Here is a 24,894-nt window from a genome sequence, read left to right as displayed (position 1 = left end):
AGATATTATGGCACGTAACTTTGAGAAGATGGAGGAAGCCTACATCAGACTGAAGAGGGAAGCTAAGCGGATCGGACTAGTCATCAACACGTCGAAGACGAAGTACATGATAGGCAGAGGTTCAAGAGAAGACAATGTGAGCCACCCACCGCGAGTTTGCATCGGTGGTGACGAAATCGAGGTGGTAGAAGAATTTGTGTACTTGGGCTCACTGGTGACTGCCGAAAATGACACCAGCAGAGAAATTCGGAGACGCATAGTGGCTGGAAATCGTACGTACTTTGGACTCCGCAAGACGCTCCGATCGAATAGAGTTCGCCGCCGTACCAAACTGACAATCTACAAAACGCTAATTAGACCGGTAGTCCTCTACGGACACGAGACCTGGACGATGCTCGTGGAGGACCAACGCGCACTGGAGTTTTCGAAAGGAAAGTGCTGCGTACCATCTATGGTGGGGTGCAGATGGCGGACGGTACGTGGAGGAGGCGAATGAACCACGAATTGCATCAGCTGTTGGGAGAACCATCAATCGTTCACACCGCGAAAATCGGACGACTGCGATGGGCCGGGCACGTAGCCAGAATGTCGGACAGTAACCCGGTGAAAATGGTTCTCGACAACGATCCGACGGGCACAAGAAGGCGAGGTGCGCAGCGGGCAAGGTGGATCGATCAGGTGGAAGATGACTTGCGGACCCTCCGTAGACTGCGTGGTTGGCGACGTGTAGCCATGGACCGAGCCGAATGGAGAAGACTCTTATATACCGCACAGGCCACTTCGGCCTTAGTCTGAATAAATAATAATAATAATATCTATACAAAAGAGAGAAACAGGAAAAAGAAAACTAAAGATGAAGGGCCAGGTGGCCAATCATTTCAACATTCATCAGTGCATGTTGTACCGACTTGCGGTTGCTGACGATAATCTACGGAAGGTGTTAGTAGAACCATGATCGACTAGCAATGCGTCGAGCTTCGCAAGCGCTTCAAGCTTGACCCCTATAATTGGTGAAGTGGCTGCCTCGCTCCACTGCCCAATTGTTAATCTCTCCCGCTATGACGAACGGTTTCCGACCCACTGGGTCGAACGATAGCCTGTCGCTCATCTGGTTGAACTGTTCTTATGATCACCTTGCTGGGCATAGCAGCTACACTAGAACACACCGTTGATATTAGATATCGTGACACCCTCAGCGGAAAAGTGTACCACCTTTTGGACCGGGCACGTCCCGTCGTGCAAATAGCCGCCATCCTAGACCCGTCCGCGACTTACTTGCCGTTATCAGCAGGGGCGTTGTACAGGACGGACATGGGGCGACATCGTTCCTCTACTACGAGACCGACTGCCACAGCAGCTACTGGGCAGATGAACAATGGTTAAGATTCCGCTGTGTTACTTGCACGGCTTTATCTTATTGACTTCCCAATAGGACACAAAAGTTCACCTATAACGTGGTTACGGGCTTGCTTCTTGCTGGCACAGCTGAGATACTTTGATGAGAATCGAGGCGTTTCGTGAGGCATCGAAATCCGTACACCTAAGCACATCATTCGCGCAAAAAATTACTGTAATATACTGTTATGCTTCACACGGGTCTCAATTTTTCTAATGTTCAGGTCCTTCTTGACTACCGCGATCATTACCCTGAGGTAGGCTACCTGCGTGCTAAACGGTCTGCCTCTTAGGTGTACAGAGGCCTTATCCACCTCCACACCGCACTGCGATTTGACGGCAGAGACGATTTTGTCTGCATCCGTGACCCTGTCCAGTTGATTACACAACGACCTCACCTCAAGGCCGTCACCCAGAACATCCTGGGCCAGCTTCTTGTAAGCCGTGTCACTCGCTTGCACTCCCCGTTTCAGCACCAAGATCAGTTCCCCGGCCTTGATGCGTCTGACGCTTCACACGTCCTGTCCCAGTGCCGACAATTTATCGGTTACTCGGATCGATTTAAGGACTCCAGCGTACTTATCCATGTCAGTTTTCACCAACAAGGCCTCGCCTCTGTCCTTGACTTTCTATGCCGGTCGAGGTGCGTTCGACCTCCGCTTTACTGACTAGTTTAAACACATTTGTCCTGTTCTGTTTCAGTTCTTTATTGGTGTTTTGCCTTACGCTCGCGAACTCTATTATTTTAGGAACTACTTCTAACGGCTTTGCAGTCTTGGATAATCAAAACGAATGTTTTAGATTTTTTCCGACGTTTCGAATCTATTTTGAGTCTTCTTCAAGGGGAAAATTCCACGAAATCGTTGTAAGCCGTGGAATTCTCCCCTTGAAGAAGACTCGAAATAAAGTCGAAACGTCGGGAAAAATCTAAAACATTGGTTTTGAATATCCAAGACTGCAACGCCGTTAGAAGTAGTTCCGATATACCAACATCAGTCGAACCCTCTTCATCATTATTTCTATTATTTTATCGAGTTGCTCAACGACCACCCACATCCCGAAAGGGTCGTTTGTTCGAAAGGGTCATTAGGCCGAAAGTCATTTGGCCGAAAGGGTCGTTTGGCCGAAAAGGTCGTTTGGCCGAGAAGGTCGTTTGGCCGAAAAGGTCGTTTGGCCAAAAGGGTCGAAAGGGTCATTAGGCCGAAAGTCATTAGGCCGAAAGTCATTAGGCCGAAAGGGTCGTTTGGCCGGAAGGGTCGTTTGGCCGAAAGGGTCGTTTGTCCGAAAAGGTCGTTTGGCCAAAAGGGTCGTTTGACCGAAAGGGTAATTTGGCCGAAAGGGTTATTCGGCCATTTAGCCGAAAGAGTCGTTTGGCCGAAAGGGTCATTTGCCCGAAAGGGTCTTTTGGTCGAAAGTGTTATTTGGCCGAAAGGGTCATTTGGCCGAATAGTTCATTTGAAAAGTGAGAAATTAGGAATGAGAAGAGAGACGTCTCACTTCTCACTCTTCATTTTTCTCTTCTCACTGTAAAAAGTGAGAAGCGCGAAATGAGTAGTGAGGCGTCTCACTACCCACTTCGCACTACTCACTTTTCATAGATAGAAGTTTGAAATGAGAAGTGAGAAGTGAGACGTCTCACTTCTTTTTCCTCATTTGTCACTTCTCACTGTGAAAAGTGAGTAGTGCGAAGTGGATAGTGATCAAGTGAGAGAAAAATGAAGTTTACTGATTATGGATCGACTGTACGTTTTAATTTCATTTATTGAACGGCTACTCAGTCTTGCACTTATTACAACGAGTTTTTTATTTACCCGACGTTTCGACACGGGGATTGTGTCTTTTTCAAGGGGAACTGTAATTTAATGAGTACTCTAATTGTCCTAATTTTATAGATAATAGTTAATTGAACTTACAATATTTTTGTTGTTTGTCGTCGTATGTTTAGTCGAACTCTAACTAACAGCTACTTCATAGGAATGACGAGAAACAATTTAAGTAAAAGACTATCAGGGCATAGAGCTAATGTAAACAAACTGGAGAAACTGATACAGGAAAACAACACAAACACTACCGCATCGCTTGTAGAAACAACAACAGCACTCATCCAACACTGCATAGAACACGATCACAGATTCGTTCTGGATCGAACTAAGATAGTAGATCATAGCTACAAACAGACTACACTTCCATTTCTAGAAATGTGTCATATCACTAACACTAATAACACAGTCAATAAGCGATCACACATAGACAAGCTCAGCACGACATACGCAGCCGTACTACACAATATCAAAACCATAAATGAACGCAGAAGCAGGAGAGAAAATGAGCACAATGTAGGAGAGGAATAAATAATTCCAATAGGGCATTTTAGCTATCAAAATGAATGTTCATGTTAGGGTAGGGTTAGGAGGTAGAACAAAGAAAATTTGCGCCATTAGCTAGGAAAAAAAGAATGAAAATTGATAACAGTGCTTCCGAAGTGCAAGATTTTAAACAAATTTTCCTAAATATCCAAAAACAAAATTTTTCACACAAATTAAATTAAATCATCAATTCACAGCATGTACGGACAATTAGACAAACAGACGGTGCAAGTTAGACTAAACATACGATGACAAACAACAAAAATTTTGTAAGTTCAATTGACTATTATCTATAAAATTAGGACAATTAGAGTACTCATTAAATTACGGTTCCCCTTGAAAAAGACACAATCCCCGTGTCGAAACGTCGGATAAATAAAAAAAAAAACCGTTGTAATAAGTGCAAGACTGAGTAGCCGTTCAATAAATGAAAAAAAAAGAAAAATGAAGAGTGAGAAGTGAGACGTCTCATTCGAGCTCATTCATAATTTCTTTCACTCACTTTCAAATGAACTATTCGGCCAAATAACCCCTTCGGCCAAATGACACTTTCGGCCTAATGACCCTTAGTGCCAAATGACCCTTTCGGCCAAATGACCAAATGACTTTCGGCCTAATGACCCTTTCGACCAAACGACCCTTTCGGCCAAACAACTCTTTCGGCCAAATGATCGATTCGGCCAACAACTTTCGGCCTAGTGGCATTCGGCCAAATTGCTTTCCGCCAAATGACCCTTACCCCTTCACTGCTAGCTATTCAAAAAACCTAAAAGCTGAAAAAACGCTTTGCTGTTAATTGAATGCATTTACACACGAGAAAATTATTGACATAGTTTTGGCCACGCTTTTAAACTGCCTACTCCTATGTGGCACGGTCGCTTTGTTAGGTCCTGCTTGCGGACACATGTAACTTCTTGTAGGGGTTTATCAGAGCCCACTGCCAAACTCCACCCCGTCTTAGGCAGGCCCCCTAACTCGTAAAGCTCTTGGACATAGTCCCTGCTGCTTCCATGTCACTCTGTCTGAGACATATCAAGCGGTATAAGCTCTCCAGCTTCCGCAGGTAACTGTTTACCCTAAACGCACAAGCCCAGGAGTAGGGTGACCATATGAAATTTTTCCAAAGGAGGACAGTTCACTCAAATCGTATCGAAAAAGGAGGACATTTGGTTAAAAAGGAGGACATAAAAAATATCTATCGATTTTTGTTTTTTGACATGATTAAAAATATTATATTTGTTAGAGTTTTGCACACTAATGTTTATTGGAAAAAGTTTTTGTAATCGTTTCGCAGGACGCTTGCTGGCCACATTTAATATTCCCAACTATCATTATAGCACATTATAGTCTATATCACTTTCCAGTTATAAACTTCTTGTAATTGTAAGATTTTCGCTTCAACTAATTTTGAAATCAACAGCGAACAGAATTTAAACAAGAACAGCTCATCGCTTACAATTCTGAATATTTGTAAATAGATAACTGACTGAACATTAGGTATAAGAACGGAACACAAGATGCTTAGGGGACCAATGAAATTTGTTTCTTGAATGCCATTAAAAATCACATTTTAAGGCATGTAAATGATAATGATATTGTTAACTGTATCACCAAGTTCTTAACTGAAGAAATTTAAAACTAAGTAATTAAGATTTAGACTAAAGAAACTCAACTGTTCAGATTAGTTCAGATTTCTATTCCATTCATATGCTGCTGCCGCTCTTTGCCGCACATATTCAAGAAACGGACCATGCGATGCGTTCCAAAGGCAATTCAATGGGTGTTTACTCGTAGAAAATTTTGAGAAGCATTTGCATTTTTCCTAATCCATTTTCCAATCCAATCCAATACTTATTCTTCTGTTTTCTTCGACATCTGTGTTAACTCAAGCATTTAATTTTCGATATTAACATTGATATTCAAAAACTTAAAGGAAAATATTTCATATTAGAAAGCAAAACACCATAATATGTGCAACGATTAATTTGATAATGGATCTCTGTTGCAGTAACTAGAATTACTACAGAAGAAAGTTATTTTTTTTAAATATCTAAAAAGGAGGACATCTGATTTTTGATGAAAAAGGAGGACATGTCCTCCTTTAGGATACCATATGGTCACCCTGCCCAGGAGGGATCCACCGTATCTGACAATAGATACGACCATGACTACCAGTCGGCGCAATCTTGTTTCCAATCAAACCGTCAAAAGCGGTTCCAATTCAACTTGTTTACAATTTGCATCCAAGTTCAAGTGATGCCAGAAATATTTTCACGATTTCATCCATTTTCATACGTTGCCATTTCGAAAGTTTTTCACTCAGCCGGTCTCTGATTATAGGGTTGCTAGTTGTACCCACTTGCGGTTGTTGACGGTCTTATGTTGAGCGAACTCAAGGCCTCTAGCGCTCATCCAGTCCACCACAGTGCAGATTGCGTGTGCCGCAGTAATTTCTACCTCGGACACCCCGTAGACCTCCAGGGTTACGTCATCAGCGGATACAATGTGTTTGGATTCAAATGTACTGCTCACAAATGTACACGCACTAATGCACTCATATAAAAGGATTAACATTTTGACTTTGAACAATCAACCGCGATTTTTGCAACTGAACGATCAAATCCGTGAAATCCGCGGTAGTTGTAACAGCTTTGTATATTGTATGGTTTCATAGCTGAGATTAGGGATGAAACGAAACCACCACCCTGTCGCAGAGAGGTCAATTTGGGGTGCACGCGGCATCATCATTCTTGATACCAGTCGTGCAGAGGGAAGCAGGCGCGAAGTCGACCCTTCCCACCTTCCGAGGACAAAGGGCGTGGTAAGGCCACCTGGAAAGCCGGCAATGCGCTGGCACGATACCATGGTGTTCTTCTAAAAAAGCGAGTCACGATGTTCGGTGCTGCAAGGACACGCAGCTAACCTCGAGGGTGCGTTGAACACTGGCCCCTCTTTGAAGCATTCTGGGAATATTGTATTTTGTATATACTGGTGTAATGATGTTCCATGGGGCTTCTTCAACTAACATACAAGCTCGGAAATCAATGAATCTCTCTGTTGATCCTGAAGACCTCCAATATCTGATCTCAAGAATGATTTGGATTACCGCAGGAACTCTGGGAATGTTGTGATTTGCATATACTGGTGTAATGATGTCCCATGGGGTTGCTCCAACTAACATACAAGCTCAGGACCCTATGAATTACCCTGTTGGTGTTGTAGAACTTCAATATCTGAACTCAAGAATGGTTTGGAGTACCGTAGGTATTCTACGAATGCAGATTTTTTTTTTACATATTGACTCTATCATGTTCCATGGGGTTTCTACAACTAACACACACACAAAGAACCTACCAATCACTCTGTTGCTCTTGTAGGCCTCCAAGATCTAAACTCAAGAATTGTTTGGAGTACCGTAGATATTCTGGAAATGTTGTATTCTTTATATACTGCTGTAATGATGTTCCATGGGGCTTCTGCTACTAACACACAAGCTCGGAAGCTTATGAATTACTCTGTTGATCTTGTAGACCTCCATGATCTGAACTCAAGAATAGTTTGGAGTACCGTTGATGTTCTGGTAACACTGCGATTTGATAAAAATAGTTTAATTATGTCTCAAGTAGCATTGCCAACTTCAATTTAGAATTGAGGCCCCGTAAAACGCTTTGTTGTTTATGTAGATCATCAAGATCTGAACTCAAGGAAGGTTTGGAAGCCCTAGAAGATCTCAAAAAAATTATTTTCCCCCATATTTCTACTTTTTCATGGTTTGCATCCGTTTTTGAAGCAGAATGTCCAAAATTTATGTTGAAATACGACGAAAAAAAATCCGTATTGAATCGGTTAAAGTAGTATCGCATAAAAGTATCGATACCACTAAAAACCGAATTAAAAGTATCGACACCTACTCGTATCATATGAGTACTTATATGTTTGAAGTAAAATTCAAAAACGATTGTTTTGTCACTGTCAAGTAGTAATTGATTATTTATGTTGATTGGAACACTAAAGAATTAAGCAAATTTCATTACTATTTGTTCTTTGATACTTTAATTCACTAATCTCGAGAGTGTATTAAAAGTTGTTAAACTTTATCTCGCGTAAAACATTTAATATATGAACCAATTGCATCTTTTGATCAATAAATATATTTTTCGGTATTTTTAATTCATGTTCCTAAAAATGCTTCTTCAATGGGATGGGACTTTTACAACAAGGCTGCCAATATTAGTGCAAAGCCGAGATTACCCGACATGTTTGAGCCATTTACTATTTGAGCAAGTCGAGTCAAGTACGAGACACTGAAGACGGCCTTACTGTTGAGGTCGAAATACGTATCTGTCAAGATACAATTAAGTTGTGGAATTCAATGGGATTGTACAAGCTCGTCTTATGACAAGTAAAGGGAGAAGTTTTTTCTTGAACCAATCATTATGCATTATTTATTTCGAAAGTTTTATTTATTGAGCTATATGTTATGAGTAATTATTTTAATATTAATAATGATTTATTAAAATTTTAGTCAAATCGTTTCAAAAGAATTTTGTAACCTGTCAACCTTCAACACACAGTATGATGCCTACTGCTAGATTTCTTGAAAACAATTACGTTGGAGTTTCGGAGCGCCGGTATTCTGAGTGTACGGTATAGTAAGTATATGTAATGAGTATGTAAGTTGTGTATTTTGAGTTGAGGGTTCGATTCCCGCTGAAGTCGTGAAAATACACCAAACTAATTTTCAATATTCCCACATTCTCCAGACCCTTAAACTTATTCAAATGATGTTATACGGATTCCATAGTCGCTCGAATGCACTGCCTGGGACTGTCCCGCATAATACGAGACGTCTAGTCACTTTAGTATTGAGGATAAGCCATATGTACGATCCTCAGTTTCAAGTGAATCATAAAAAATCTATAAAATAAAGCTTAGTTCACTTTTGTGAATTTCAATAATAATATACCGCAATTACCACTAATAAGTGAGGGGCAGCAGGGACTATGTCCAAGGGCTTGACGACCCCTCCCCATGGCCACTGCGAGTTAGGGGGCCTGCCTAGGATGTGGTGGGGTTTGACAGTGGGCTCTGTTAAACCTCTACAAAAAGCTGCATGTGTCCATAAGCAGGCCCTATCAAACCCAGTCAGCACATGAACGTATATGGTGTCGTGTAGGATGCTGAAGTGCAGGCGATAGAGGTACTTTTCCACACAACATGTATGTATATCGTCTCCAATTTAGCATCTTGTATTGCACCATGTGCGATTTTATGTAGACTGGGAAGCGACCGTGTGCCGCTCAAAGCGCACAAGCCCAACACGAGTGCCAACCGGCACATCAGGATTAATACCAGTGAGATCCTGATTACGGTATACTGGTCAAGGCAAGTGACACACACACGCGCGCGAAAGAAATGCAAAATAAACGACATGTAAAATGAACGTAAATTTACATTCTTACTTAACGTCAAATAGAGATAAAATAAGGGTTGCTGAATAACATTAGCTTTCCGATTACTATCAATTATTTTCAATTACTTTTCTTACGTTAATGAAATGATAACGCGGGCGCCTAATCCGAAATTCAAATGAACAATCGCTCACTTTGAGCGATTGATTGTTTATTCTCGCGAAGAATGAACAATTGAACAAATTAAGGAAATGCTAATACTGCTGTGTAGAAGTTTCATAGGTCACATCACTTTCCATGGTGAATCCCGATCTATGTTACTGATTACCCCACCCAACTAACACTACTTCCTTCCCGTGGTAAATGTGGAGATGCAGAGGTATTCTCGGTCTCTAGTAGCAACAATTACCACACACTCATATTCCCTTCCTTTCCCAACTGACTGTAAGGACTTGGCCGGCGCCGTTATTGATCAACATTTGCGAGCTGCTGAAACGTGCACTTCGAGAATAGTTGGTTAATCCCAACCACTATTCACTTGGATCGTAGTGCAATTTGCACCAGTTCTGATCAATCACGGAGTAGCAACCATTGATATGTACAGTCAGTCTAAGCTAAGCTAAGCTAAAGCTAATAATATACCGCAATTACCACTAATAAGTGTTGAGTGGCAGAAAATAAATACTTGGTATTTTTTTATTCGAATTAAATACTAAAACTTTGAAGTTTATTTCGAAGAACATACGAATGTTTTTATTAAGGTTTATTAGATTTAAAAGGCTTTAAATCGGGTACTCGATTGATTCAAGTACTTCAATTCGATACTTACTTGGTATCGGATATCAAAGTATCGATTCCAAAAGTACTTGGTATTGAATTAAAAGTATCGAGTATTTACTCGTATTTACTAGTATCGATTCATCCCTAGCTGAGATCCCTACGGAACGTCCACAAAAAATACTTTCAATTTTGGTCAGCCATCTTAAGTTCCAAAATGGCGTCGAATATCGATTTTCGAATTCTTTTCATAAATCTCGATTGATAGTCACCCATATTGCATAATTTAATTGTTGAGATTCAACGTTCATTATCTTGAATTTTTTCAAGGCCACCTTGGATTCCAAAATGGCGTCAAAAATGATTTTCGAAAATTATTCATCGATTTCGATTAATAGACACCCATGTTGCCTCGAGGTATACAAATGATCTTTGCAACCATCATTCTTTGCAATAAATACTCTAAGAATTTTCTCTTGGAAAAGACATTTGTTTTTTCGTATGCCGTGCATACGCGTTAAAAACGTTTTTTTTTTTAATCGATCAAAAATCAATTTATTGCGATTTTTACGTGTTTTTCGATCTATTCGAAAAAGCGTGTAAAAAACTATTTGGAAAATCCCGGTAGAAAAAGTCGCGTGAAAAGCGACCCGCTTGGAAAAGAAATCGCCTAAAATTTGACTCTAGTATATTTATTAATGGGGTTGCGCAGCAGAGACAAGTAGAAGAAATTGAATATCTCATAATCTTCAATACTGTTGACGTTTTCATTCAGCGTCACAGTCGATTTTTTTTATTGTTCAAAATATTGAATAAAATTTGTTTTGAAGTTTCGCGGAATTTTGTTTCATTTCGTTAAAAACTAGTTTTTTATTTCGAATTTTTTGGATTTTTACGAAACAAAACAAAATTTAAAAACAAATTTCGCCATGCTCAAATTCCGAGAAATTCCGCGGAATTTCGTTCGAATCACCACATGTCCTTACCTTCCAGTGAAGAACTGGGGTATATAAGGACACGATAGGTATTTCCATCCATCATCGAAAGCAACGTCCATTTACTAGAACTCCACTTTAGCAGAATGTTTCTCGTGAGCTTACGATTTGGTACGGATGAGTTTGACAAAAAAGTATCTTTTTTTCATCGATTTTCGAGACTATGGCGAAAAGACGAAAATGCCTTTCTTAACCCTACCCCTTCATGCAAATCAACGTAACACACATCTGTTACATGTGTAAAGTCATGCTGTTGCATCAACCCACGTCAACTAAATTCAGCCGGCCATACCTATAGCACCTTTCGCACATCGATCAACCCAATCCAGAGGTCCTAATAAACTGTTAAACTACTTTTATCAGTCTGCACTTGCATCAGGATGGCGAATCGTTACCTCGGCTAACCGAACAAAAAACGCTGTGAACGGAGAAATGGCCAAAATAATCACCGAGCAGACGGGTGCTGCACCACGTAATCATCCGAAATGCCTTTACCAACCAACGCACTGCAACAATGTCGCACCGGCCCTGTCAGAGGACCGTGATAAGAAAGTTGATTTTTTGGTCCTTTTTATGCCTATCAGCAGCAGCGAAAAAAAAGCACGTGTAAGTTGAAAAGTGCTAAACTTGATCGGATTGGAAAGAAATTATGAGCATTTTTTCACTGGCGTTATCAGAATGGGTCAATTTATATTAAGTTTCTTACTGCTTCAATGCAGTGGATCGACGAGGATTTAATTTCAGTTTCTTTGTGCATATCCGCTGCCGCTCCCGGATTACTATTTGACCGTAAATGAACCAAACAGAACATCAGCATGCTCAATCTTTGCAATAAATACGAAATCCTAATAACGTCAATGGGTTTCCCTCAGCAGTATTCCAGCATCTGACCGGCCGACCCGTGCATTAACAGTTTATTTTCAATCACCAGTTCAAACATTAAATTATTCATAAATGTGCTTCATCAGCTCGGCAAAATTCCAGTAGATCGATGTCCTTCAATCACTAATTATATCATCATCAATGTACCCCAGAAAACCGGTCCGGGTCAAATCGAATCCACGACGGGGCCTGCTTTTGAGTGTTAGTAGGGCAAACTGTAAATTTTAATGAATAACCGGATTCTCGTCCTCGGAACCCGGTTCTAGTGGTCTGCTTGGAATGAACCACGGTGACGCCAGAATCCGGGAAAAAATCATACCAAGAAGAATCTCAACAACCAAAAATTTCTCCCCGTTTTCTCCATTTACGGGAACAACAGTTCTAGAGGGCATTGCTCGGTGCTTGGACCAGCAGAGAGAAGACAAAAAGCCTCAACGACAATGACTACTTTTACTGGCCCCTGTTACGCACTCCGTGCCCGGCATTTGTGTATTCGCAACCTGTATGAATATCCAATCAATGTATGCAAAAATCGGATAATTTATTTTCTCCTGCAAGTACCCGCCTCCGTCTTTCCCAGCATACGCACCCTGGAAGCAAAAAATCTCCAAAAAACGGCACATAATGATGCCCAGTGAGCAGCAATTACCCCTTTACATTGTTATTAATTTTAATTCATTCAATCTCGTCCATGACGAGTCCCACGGACTTCTTCCTGCCGCCACTCGGCACCACGGCGGTCGTGAGACTCCCGAATCAGGCTGAACGATTGCCGAGGCCGCGAACCGATAATTTTCCGGTGCCACTGATTTTTTGCCTCCGATAATGTCCTTTTCGGCTGCAGCCCGCACCATATAGGAAGATTGAAATTTTCTGCGGGTATCCGCCGGAGTTATGGGTTGCTAAATCGTAATCGAAAAGTACAGTTGAGTTCGATTAATAACTAGTGAATTGTGTTTTTGGAACATGTTTTTTTAAGTTAGCAAAAGTCTGTAGCTCTGTAGCATATATGCTCACCATTTAGGATTAACCGTGAAGAATCACAGCAAAGTGTTGGGCAAGTACTCATTGAATGGTCCACCATGATGATGATAGTTCCATTCAGTGGTGCAGATTAATTGGTGCTGTTGCCAAAATCGATGGGCACACGGAAAGTGAGACTAGAGTCCACGGGCACAACTTTTATTGCAAGTGTCGTACTGGGGAAACGTGTGAATCTGTGTAGTGTACAGTATAGCAATTTTTCGTTCAGAATTTTAGATTTAAATTAAAAAATAAAAATTTTAATTTAATTTCATAAAATAAGTACTCTCCACTCGGTGAGTAAAAATACAAGCAACTGCCGAAGGATTCCGAATGCCACGCAGTCAGTTTTAAGAGAGTTCTTATCGCAAACTACATGTATGTCTCCTCCAGCGGCTCTTAAGAACGCTCTAAACGTTGTTCCTATGGCTCCATCAATCACGCATTTTAGTATGACAGTACCTCTCACTACACAGTTGCAGCATACCGACTACCTTCCCTCGAAGCCCACTACTACTTAACGAATTGGTTGAAAAATTACCAACGCACTTTAAACTACAATGGAGTAGCTTCAAGCAAACGCAGATAAGCATTGATTTGAGGACTTTTAACACCTTCATATCGAATCTTGTCTGCTTAGCTTCGGATTTCCTGGTGAGTTCCGAAGCATTTCTCGGGAACGTAAAAGCATCTCATCAGGACAAACACAGAGAAAAACTTTTCGTGCATGGTAAGGCGTCATCAAGCAAAATGGATAACGAACATGCTGCTACGGAGCCGATTCAAGATCGGCTAACTAAAAGTTGGAGCTACTGTGAGGAAGACAATCACCAAATTGCTGAATGCCAATCGTTCGAAGCACCTTGTTCGATGCCTTGTGGAAGTCAGTTTGGCACAAAAATCTATGCAGAACATGCCAGGTGCCTCACCGATAGTGGCCTTGCCGCTCGAAAAGGGAATGCGGAATAATTGTATACCGATCGCATTATCACCAATTACTACACACCCAAAACACCCACCAGTTGGAGCAGCCATTACCTCATACAGGTGATGGCGTTCAGGCTCATCAGAATCACCACCGTAGCCATTCCGTCTCGATGTTCCGCTATCTACCAGTGAAACTGTTTAGTAACGACAAAGTAGTCAGTATTTTCGCCTTTTTGGACGAATGCTCCAGCTCGACACTACTCGAACCCAAAATAGCAGAAGAGCTGGGACTAGACGAAGAAAGGGTCCAAACGTAGCGTAACCATCTCCGGTGTTAACTCGAAGCAGAAGTACACCATCGACAACATTCAAACCGTCGATGAGCTAAATCTGCCCAAACAATCATTTGACTACGAGAGCCTTTCTGATCAATTTCCACAAAAGGATGTTACCGATCATTTAGTAATCTGGGTTCGATCTTTTAGTAGTTTATCAATAACTCATTCCAGAAGCTGAATTTCAAAATGTGTTACAAGGTGGACTTCGAGTGCGAAGGTTTTTCTTCAACCCTGCTTGATGGTTCGTTGTTTGAATTCCACTAGTAACGGAGCTATAGCTTTAGTTTCAGTCACTTAGACTAAATGATAACAAAATTCCAATCATTTAGTTAAAGTTAATGCAACTAGCGCTATAACATCGTTATAAGTGGAATTCAAACAACGAACTATTAAGCAGGGTTGTAGAAAAACCTTCGCACTCGAAGTCCACCATGTAACACATTTTGAAATTCAGCTTCTGGAATGAGTTATTGATAAACTACTAAAAGATCGAACCCAGATTACTAAATGATCGGTAACATCCTTGTTTCCACATCTGGCCGAATTACATACCTCTGTGTGGTACTAGCCAAGATGATAGTGAACATTGTGACGTGTGCCTCCATGAATATACCGTGAGACTTTTCCCAATCATCCAAGTAGCCACGATGCTACCTTACCTCAATCAGTTTCTGACTATCAAACAGGCTGGACGAGCAGGAACAGTAGCAGCTCGGAGTGATCTCTTTCCGCCAGTATTGAAGTCAACCTCTTTAAAGTTATACAAACATCACCCCTCGAATGATCATTGGGTTGGAGCATGTGCGAAACCATGAAACCATGTCCAACCAAACGCTACATGAAGTAATGCGGAACTGCTTTGCCGTAGAGGAAAGTGCGATTACGGTGAGACCTGAGGGAGAAGATGACAAACGCGCAGTTAAAATTCTCGAACGAACTACTGCCAAGAAAAGAAATCATTATGAAACCGGCTTGCTTTGGCGAATAGATGATCCAACGTTTCCGGATAGTTTGCCCATGGCGATAGATCGCCTGAAGAGTTTAGGAAGACGTTTAACACGGGATCAAACACTAGAGGAAAATGTTCAACGTCAGATTGCAGATTACATTGAGAAGGGCTATGTACACAAAGCAGAACTACAAAATACAGATCCACAGCGCGTATGGTACCTCCCGCTGGGAGTAGTCGTCAGCCCGAAAAAAAACAACCCGAAAAAAAATCAAGCTTGTGTGGGACGCAACCGCAAAAGTGCAAGGAATAAGTTTTAACGTTCTGCTCCTCAGCGGACCCGATTTGCTTGTCTCATTGGTAGAAGTTATCCTCCGGTTTCGTGAAAGAAACATCGCAGTTAGTGGTGATATCTGCGAAATGTTTCACCAGATCAAGATTCGGTCCGCAGACAGGCAATATCAACGGTTTTTCTGGCGTAGCGATCCTATACATCCGATAGACGTGTACATAATGGATGTTGTCACGTTCGGCGGCGCCACTTGATCAAAAACAAGAACGCTGAAGCACACGCCGCAACATATCCACGAGCTGCCAGAGCAGTTTAAAAGATCATTACGTAGATGATTTCCTTGACAGCACCGATACAGTGGAAGAAGCCATAGAACTAGTGTACCAAGTCAAAGCTATCCATTCTGAAGCAGGTTTCAAAATTCGAAAGTTTCGACTCAATGCACCAAAGGTCTTGGCAGCTGTTGGTGAAAAAGAAGAAATGTCTGGAAAGTCAATCACCGGAGAAAAACAAGTCGTTGGTGACCGTGTACTAGGGCTAATCTGGAATCCAGCTGAAGATGTTTTCACGTTCGATACATCCGGTGTCGGCAATGAACAACAGCTAAGGGAATGTGTAATTCCTACAAAAAGGAATAGCTGGACAAGAGAACGTATTTTGGAAACAACTAAAGGGGCTAATGATTAGGTCTGAAGAGCGAAAGTACTCACTGTCAACGGGATAGTTTCAAGGCCGGCAGTTAAACTGGCGCTATTGGATGTGGAACCGAGGATGACAGTCCGGGAAATGGAGCATCTCACGGGTTGGGGGATGTTGCCGAACTCGCTGTGCACACGGAAGTGAGACTTGAGTTCACTCCCTCGATTGCAAAGAGAAAGAAGAGACGGGCACAGACACTCGCAAGTGTCGTACTGGTGAAACGTATTAGGAATAGAATAGAAATTTTTCGTTCAGAATTTAAGAATAAAATAAGGGGAAAAGACGGCTTTGCCAGGTTTTGTTCTATTATTGGCAGGGGGGTTTTTGTCGACCGAATTTTATGAAATTTGGCCACAATATTATTTGATATGCAAAGAATGTTTCGTCCAAATTTGAGCATCAGTCATAAAAAACCCCCTGACAATAATAGAACAAAACCTGCCAAAGCCGTCATTCCCCCTAGTTTTATTATTCATAAAATAGGTAGGGGGAGATCCCCCAGCGCCGGACACCTCCCAATACCGGACACTTCTAAAATGTTTATTTATTTCGTCAAGCATTGTAGACTACAAACACATTGTTTCACTTAAACACTATCTGTTTTAATCACTAGACAACTATTATGCTGTTATACTGTTATACTAAACAACACTCGCAGAGATCCCTCCATCACCTCATGTAGTACAAAAGAAAGCTATTGAAAAGTCATTTACTTGCATGGAATATTAGATTCTCATGTTGTAAACTTTGTCCATTCGGTGAGTAAAAATAATTGTTTAATGTGCGATAACTTGCTTAAAATATCCATTCGAATTATCTAGGAATCAATGCACAAATTCACAGGAAACTTAACCTAAATATTTTATTATTTCGAAGCGTCACTTAAAATGTTAGATGATTAATGCTCAATGTAAACACGGACTAAATCGCATTTAATAAAATTTCAACCGGCAACTCACAAAACAGTGTCCTTTCGAACTTCCGCAACAGGTGCAGTGCCCAATATTCTTGTAGAAAATCTTCACAAAGCAATTGTGCTTAACAGTAAAGGATCAAAAAATGTATTATTACGTGCGACAGCACAAAAGACAGTAGATGCATAATATTACTAGATTGACTATGGCGCTGTTAATTTTGTGATCAACACGTTTCAGTACCTATCTTATGTGTTAGATGTCCTTGATTTTTCACCACACTAACTCAATATTTATGTTTGAGAACAGTGTTGGGAAATTTACAGTAAAACACTTTGATTATGCGAATGTTTACATTTAATCCGGTCAAATTTCACGCCCCGCACAAACCGAAACGGTTTTCCAAAAAAAATGTAGGGTAAGACGGTATAATATGCCCCCCCTAAGGCAACTCCTTGATAACTTTTTACTTTTCAACGCAATTTATGCAAACTTTGTGTTATTTGGTAGTGCAGGAAGTCACAAATGCATTACCCGTGAGTAGTCACATAAAAATATTACAGATAACACGTAATAAAGCTTTTTTGAAAAGTCGTGAAAACTTAAATTTAAAAAGTGCCTGGGCAATACGCCCCACCTCAACCAAAATCATTTAATAGCCCTTCATTAGTATTTTATCAATCCCATAATAAAAAGGCTACAAATCCTTATGCGCTTGACATTAAAAAAAACAACATAGGTCCATCCTAGCAGGTATGAATTACATTTCAATATTTTCCATACAATTTGGAAGCAACTGCTGCAGGCTCGCTGCGCTTGTGTCCAGTTGGTAAGGGCATATCGTCCTGCCTACACTGGGGCGTTTTGGCCAGTGAAACATGTTTTCGGAAATCGTTACATTTTTGAAGATGGAAGCAATTTTATATCATATTAACCACTGAGAAAAGTAATTTTGTTGCCCAACTGAGTGTTCCAGTGCAAGTTTTGCGGACAGTATGCCAGAGTCGCTCCAGAATGTTCAGCAAACAAACATTAAAAGTTACATCAAAACTGTGACTTTTTGTATTTTGCAAATATTTTCATTAAGTAATACAAAAATATTCCCATATTCGTATAGGATGATAGTTTTACAAATATTTATAGGTACCAACTGAATTTGACCCTTAGTTAGTTATAGTTTTCTAGAAATCAAAGGGGGGCGTTTTGGCCAGGTGGGGCGCATTATACCGTCTTACCCTACGCCTCATTGTGACATTTTTTTGTCGATGAGGCAAACTGTTTGTTTGCTGCTGCGTGATAGTCGAGCCGTCGGTGCGGTCAGCATTTGCATGAGATTTTCTTGTTTCGGTTCGTGCGCAGCGCAAACAGAACAGAATCGAGTTTAATTACCTGTGGTGCAAAGCCTAGAAAGAATGCTAGCCGTTGGTACTAATTCATTAGTACTAGTCTCTAAAATGACCAAGGAATAATGAAATTATCATTTACCACCTAAAACAGTCATACGTCGTGAAATGAGCGTACAGAAACATTAATTATGGGGAGAGAAAATAATAAAATCATGTGCTGACTGTCGTCTGCTTGGTCGTGGCTGCTGCTGCGGCTGCCGTGGTTTTGTTTTTCTGTGACTGCGTGGCAGAATGAATGATAAGAAGAAATGTCAACCGTTCCCGTCCCTGATTTGAGAACAAGTAAACTAAAGAGACTGCACTCATAATGCACTTTAAAGTAAACCAATACCATACATTTGTCAATCAAGGTATATACCGAACAAACCCTTTATGTGAAATCCGGGTGCAACTATGTACGGGATAAAAGCGTTTCAAGCATTTTAGTACTTATGCTTCTACCGTGAAGAAAGTGGAATATCTCCGAAATGTTAGACCAATTAAAGCAGAGGGGTAATGGGTTCAATACACTTTCTTCATTGCCACCATTTAGGAAAAAAAAATTTCCAAGACATTCCAAAATGCAATGTTCGATCGAGCCAATTTACAATAGCAATAGGTATGTAACACTATGGGTCTCCGGTGCTTTTACCAAAAGTTCTTTTTCGAGCAATCATATAGCCTGTCGAGAAAGGTAAAACGTGCCAAAAATGTCGAAAATGTCTTGTACCTCCAACTTCGCCACTAGCTTTCTTACTATACAATGTATGGTCAGGCAAGATAATCATTTTTCTAAGAAATCCAATTCATCTGTTTTCCAATTCAATTCATTCATTCCAAAATTTCCTGCAAGATGTTTTTCAGAAACTTTTTAATGAGTTCCAGTGATAATTTTTCATGGAAGTCCATTAGAAAATCTACCCAAAATTCTTTCAAGAATTTAACCAAAAATTTCTTCAAGGGTTCAAACCAGAAATTTCTTTGCAAATTTCTCCTAGAACAATTCTTTCGGGATTTTCTTAGAGAATTCCAGGAGGTCCATTGAGAACTCCATTCGAAATTCTATTGAAAGTTCCTTCAAGAATTTAAACAAATATTCCTGTTATGATTCGAACAAGGAAATCCTTAACACATTTCTTTATGAACACCTTCAAGAAGAGATCCAGGAATTGCTTCATGAAATCTTTCAGGAACTCCTCCGGTTATTCCCGCATAACCTCTATCGTGAATTCTAGTTTCCCAGAACAGTTCTGGGGAATACCTTGAGGAATTTCTGTGGGAATTTCAAAACGTATTAACGGAGCGATTTTCAGGAAATAAACAAAGAGATTTCTTAAAGGATTCTTGAACTAATTTCCACGGAAATTCGTGAATGAGCTCTTGGATAAAAAAAAGGCAGAAGAATTTCTGGGATAATTTCCAAGGTAAGTTTTCTTAGGATACGCCGGAGGAATTTCTGAAGGATTTTCCCGGAAAAACCAGTCTGGAATCTCTGAAAAAAAAGTAATGATAATTGAGGAATGATTTTCTTAAATATTTTGTTTGGATTGTCGGAGGAATTTCAGAAGTACTTTTTTAGAAATGTCCGAAAGATCTTTAGTATACGTTTCTGGAGTATTGCTCCGGATAAAAGTTTGCCCGAATTATTGGACATGCGTTGCGTGGTGTTTTTTATTCATTTTTATGCGAATGTACCGTGGGGCATCGAAATCATTACACTTAAGCACCTTAGTATATGAAAAAGTCATTAGAAAATAGTAATCGAATGTAAATAAAACATTTGTCATCGACACATGAGCATAAAGGTTTCTACTTAAGTGTTTCACATTTACTCATTAAAAACTACGAAGAACATGATAAAATAATGAATTAAATCAACTACTCGTGACTCGAAATCCGTCCACCGTGGACGGATTTCGAATCAAAGGATCAAAATCCGTACAGCTATTTTTTAACTAAATATTTAAATTGAAACAGTTTGATTGACTAAACTACCACTGTAAATAGTTCGATACGCACCTTGAGAAGCGATCCCTTCGATTTGTATTCCGCTTATCTTATGTAATGATTCGCAATTAGCAATTAAAACACAGTTACTTTTGGTGCAATTTTGCTCTACCCGAAAACAAAATGGCGGCACAAACTCCGCGTTTGGTGGGTGGAGATTTGGTTTTGATTTTTGTTGTTTTAATTTCAAAGCCTTCCTTCCAATTCTATGCCCTAAAAGTTTACTGCCAAGAATCTGAACAGGATAAGATTAATTATTTCTACATTAATTACCTTTAACCACCTTTAATTTATTGATATCTCATGAGGTGTACGGATTTCGGTGCTGTACGGATTTCGGTCCCGCACGGTATTACACGAAGCTTTGGCGAATAAGCGTGATAAATTTGTTTTTGATAAGTTATTGCACATATGTGGCGAGAGTTCGCGATTGAACGTATTTCGTATCGGATGTGGAACCGGGTGGTTAAAAGTGCAAGTTTGCTAGTGTTTTCTATCGGACACAGAACGTTGCTTATCACGGCGACCTCCTGTCGTTTACCTTCTCATCTAACCGACTTTCCCTTTCCCATGGCACTTACGGAGGTGCAGAAGATTTGATTTGATTTGTATATTTCTCCGATAGCTTAAGACTACTGTCTTTTTGTGCTACATAGCTTTATGGTACAGATTTGGAAAGCATCACTTATCATAACATCTATTTAAATACTTTGAAATACTAAAACGCCCAAATAATTCTTGACTAATCAAAATACTCTTTACATTGCCGCCTGAACATAAACAAAGATTCCTGATTTTTTATATAATTCGAATCCCATAGAACAACACTTCTTACAAAAAACGTTCTACCATAAAATGATGAAGTATGAGTAGGGATGACGAAATTTCGAATTCTGGAGCTGTAAAATAGTTCCTGGAGGAACTTCCGGAGGAATTCATGGAGGAACTTCCGAAGGAATTCCTGAAGGAACTTTCTGTAGAAATACCTGAAGGCACTTCCAGAGGTATACCTGAAGAAACTTCCAGAGGAATTCCTGGAGGAACTTCCGTAGGAAAAAGACCTGGAGGAACTTCCGGAGGAATTCCTGAAGGAAGTTCCGGAGGAATTCCTGAAGGAAGTTCCGGAGGAATTCCTGAAGGAACTGTCGGAGAAATACCTGAAGGAACTTCCGGAGAAATTCCTGAAGGAACTTCCAGAGGAATTCCTAGAGGAACTTCTGTAGAAATAACACCTGGAGGTACTTCCGGAGGAATTCCTGGAGGAATTCCTTGAGGAACTTCCGGAGGAATTCCTGGAGGAACTTCCGGAGGAATTCCTGGAGGAACTTCCGGAGGAATTCCTGGAGGAACTTCCGGAGGAATTCCTGGAGGAACTTCCGGAGGAATTCCTGGAGGAACTTCCGGAGGAATTCCTGGAGGAACTTCCGGAGGAATTCCTGGAGGAACTTCCGGAGGAATTCTTGGAGGAACTTCCAGAGGAATTCCTAGAGGAACTTCTGTAGAAATAACACCTGGAGGAACTTCCGGAGGAATTCCTTGAGGAATTCCTTGAGGAACTTCCGGAGGAATTCCTGGAGGAACTTCCGGAGGAATTCCTGGAGGAACTTCCGGAGGAATTCCTGGAGGAACTTCCGGAGGAATTCCTGGAGGAACTTCCGGAGGAATTCCTGGAGGAACTTCCGGAGGAATTCCTGGAGGAACTTCCGGAGGAATTCCTGGAGGAACTTCCGGAGGAATTCCTGGAGGAACTTCCGGAGGAATTCCTGGAGGAACTTCCGGAGGAATTCCTGGAGGAACTTCCGGAGGAATTCCTGGAGGAACTTCCGGAGGAATTCCTGGAGGAACTTCCGGAGGAATTCCTGGAGGAACTTCGGAGGAATTCCTGGAGGAACTTCCGGAGGAATTCCTGGAGGAACTTCCGGAGGAATTCCTGGAGGAACTTCCGGAGGAATTCCTGGAGGAACTTCCGGAGGAATTCCTGGAGGAACTTCCGGAGGAATTCCTGGAGGAACTTCCGGAGGAATTCCTGGAGGAACTTCCGGAGGAATTCCTGGAGGAACTTCCGGAGGAATTCCTGGAGGAGCTTCCGGAGGAATTCCTGGAGAAACTTCCGGAGGAATTCCTGGAGGAACTTCCGGAGGAATTCCTGGAGGAACTTCCAGAGGAATTCCTGTTGGAACTGGCGGTGGCGGTAGCGTTCGATGATTTTTCATAATGGCGTCGTGGGCAGCAAATTTGAATTATTTTCCATGGGGGGAAACGTCGGTTCGTCGATGCTAAGATCTTTGTAGATGGCACTGTACTTTTTTTTTTAATCAGTGATGAAATGTTTTAATTTTTCTTAATCACGTAAAATCTATGGTAAAAGTTTTGTTAGGTATACTTTAGAAGGAGTAAGTATGATAATAATAAACCTGATCGCAAGGTGCTATCTACGTTTTTGCATGATTTAAGGTCACTCCTGGCGGAATCCAAGTTTCAAAGTGCTCGGGTTTTCGGGGGTACACCACTCGATACGGAAGCAACGCACAACTGTCAGTTTTATTATTTCACGCATGCTGCGACGCAGCAAAGCTAAGTCAACAAAAATGACAGTTGTGCGCCGCCTCCGTATCGAGTGGTGTGCCCCCGAAAACGCGAGCACTTTGAAACGTGGATTCCGTCAGGAGTGACCTTAATATAAGATTTCTTGAAACCATGTCAAAAAATTCTGCTAAGAAGCATACGAATAAATGATCCGCCTCCATTCCCAAGTTTATCTACCTATATTATAGGTCCTATAACAATAAACAGATCCCTTACTTCAGTTCAAACATTATCCAGTATTTTGCGCTCGATAATGGCGGCGTGAGTTCCTTTAAGTTTGACATTCAAGAGGTAGAAAACATTGGCACTCATCAAGTATGCCTTGATATAATGACAATTTTCAAAGTAAATAAACAAACCTAGACCAACATCCTTCACGGAATCTCTAAAATTATTTATTTTCCAAATTTTCGATAATTTTAACATTGTTATTGAATAACTCTCTTTTATTTTAGGTTTCTTATGAATTAAAACCAAGAAATAGAAATTTCGAAAAATAAATCAATTCGTGTATGCTTGAATAGAATCTGTTTGATCCAATGATAAAAAAATAGGATTTTGAATCAAATTATGAATGCTGTACTCGTGCCTTGTGACATAAAGCCGGACACATAAAAACTGTTCAATTGATTTTTGCCATTTCATCAATTTGGACGAGAGCTAAAACTTGCTGAATGCAGCATATCGAAGAGATGTAAATAGGTCTTCTCAGTGGTTTGTTGAATGTTTAAAAAATCGCGTTGGAAGATGGATGCCCGAAATTGAACGCAGACAGGCTTTATTTCCGATTAATCCTAATGTTGTACTTTTTTCCGACAAAATTTGACATTTGCCCAGAGAAATTTAAAAATGTTTCCATAAAGCAACCAACCCACATAACCTGTTGAGGTTTTCCCAACAAATATAGCACGACAAACAAAACTGATTTGATCGTTACAATTTCCCATACGATCAGTGCAAAAACACAAGCAATTTAACGGCTAATACCTCCACGTCATCATCTTCCCTTCCCTCCAAAGGGTTTCCTAACAATCCTAACGAATCGATGTCTCAAATTTCTCCACATTACCAACCAACCAATCAAACACGACACTTTTGCTTATATGCTTTTGGACTTATACTTCCATAAATTAAATAAAGTATCTATTTGATATATTATTCACAGTACGGATCTTTCCAATCTTATATTAAAATAATAAAAGGAAGCATGAATGATAATGGTATTAATAAGATATTTTGATCATAACATGCAGGAAATACGTTTTCTTCATTCCACGGCTATGGTTGACGTTTATTTATTTACTCCTAAAATTCTTTTTCATCAATGCATACTAGATGAGTTCCAATGTTTTCTACCTCTTGAATGTCAAATTAAACAGAACTCACACCGCCATTATGGAGCACAAAATACTGGATATAATTGAAGTAGGAGTATCTTTTCCTCAAGTATGAGCAGTTCATTTTAGTTGAAACACGTGAGAGTTTTTAAAGAAATCACAACAGCTGGACGATACAGAGATAGAGTCCGATGCACTTACTAAATTGCATGTGAACCAAACAGCAATGCCTCTCTATCTTTCATATGTTCGAAATCAACAACAACTTGTCTCAAGTGGGCTGAAAAAGCATCAAACTGAGGACTCACATTGGGAAAATTTGCCAATGTTTTATCGTGTTGTTTTTAACTACTTAGCATAATAATCAAAAGTAAGCATAATTTTGGTCTAAGCTTCAATATTTAAAGAGCAATAATAAATATAATCAACCGCAGCATATTATGCTACGGTTTGAGCCATATACCCTATTTTATATGTCATACATTTATACTGCCGCTGCAAGCGTAAAACAATGGCAATAACTGCCAAGAGACCTAAATACGACAACCACTCAACCTCTTGAGCTTTCCGAGCATCCATCCCGAGAAAGCGACCTATCAGCGATCGATATT

The sequence above is a fragment of the Armigeres subalbatus genome, chromosome 3, assembly GCF_024139115.2.
Source record: "Armigeres subalbatus isolate Guangzhou_Male chromosome 3, GZ_Asu_2, whole genome shotgun sequence".
Taxonomy (NCBI): domain Eukaryota; kingdom Metazoa; phylum Arthropoda; class Insecta; order Diptera; family Culicidae; genus Armigeres; species Armigeres subalbatus.
This window is presented reverse-complemented; position numbering follows the sequence as displayed.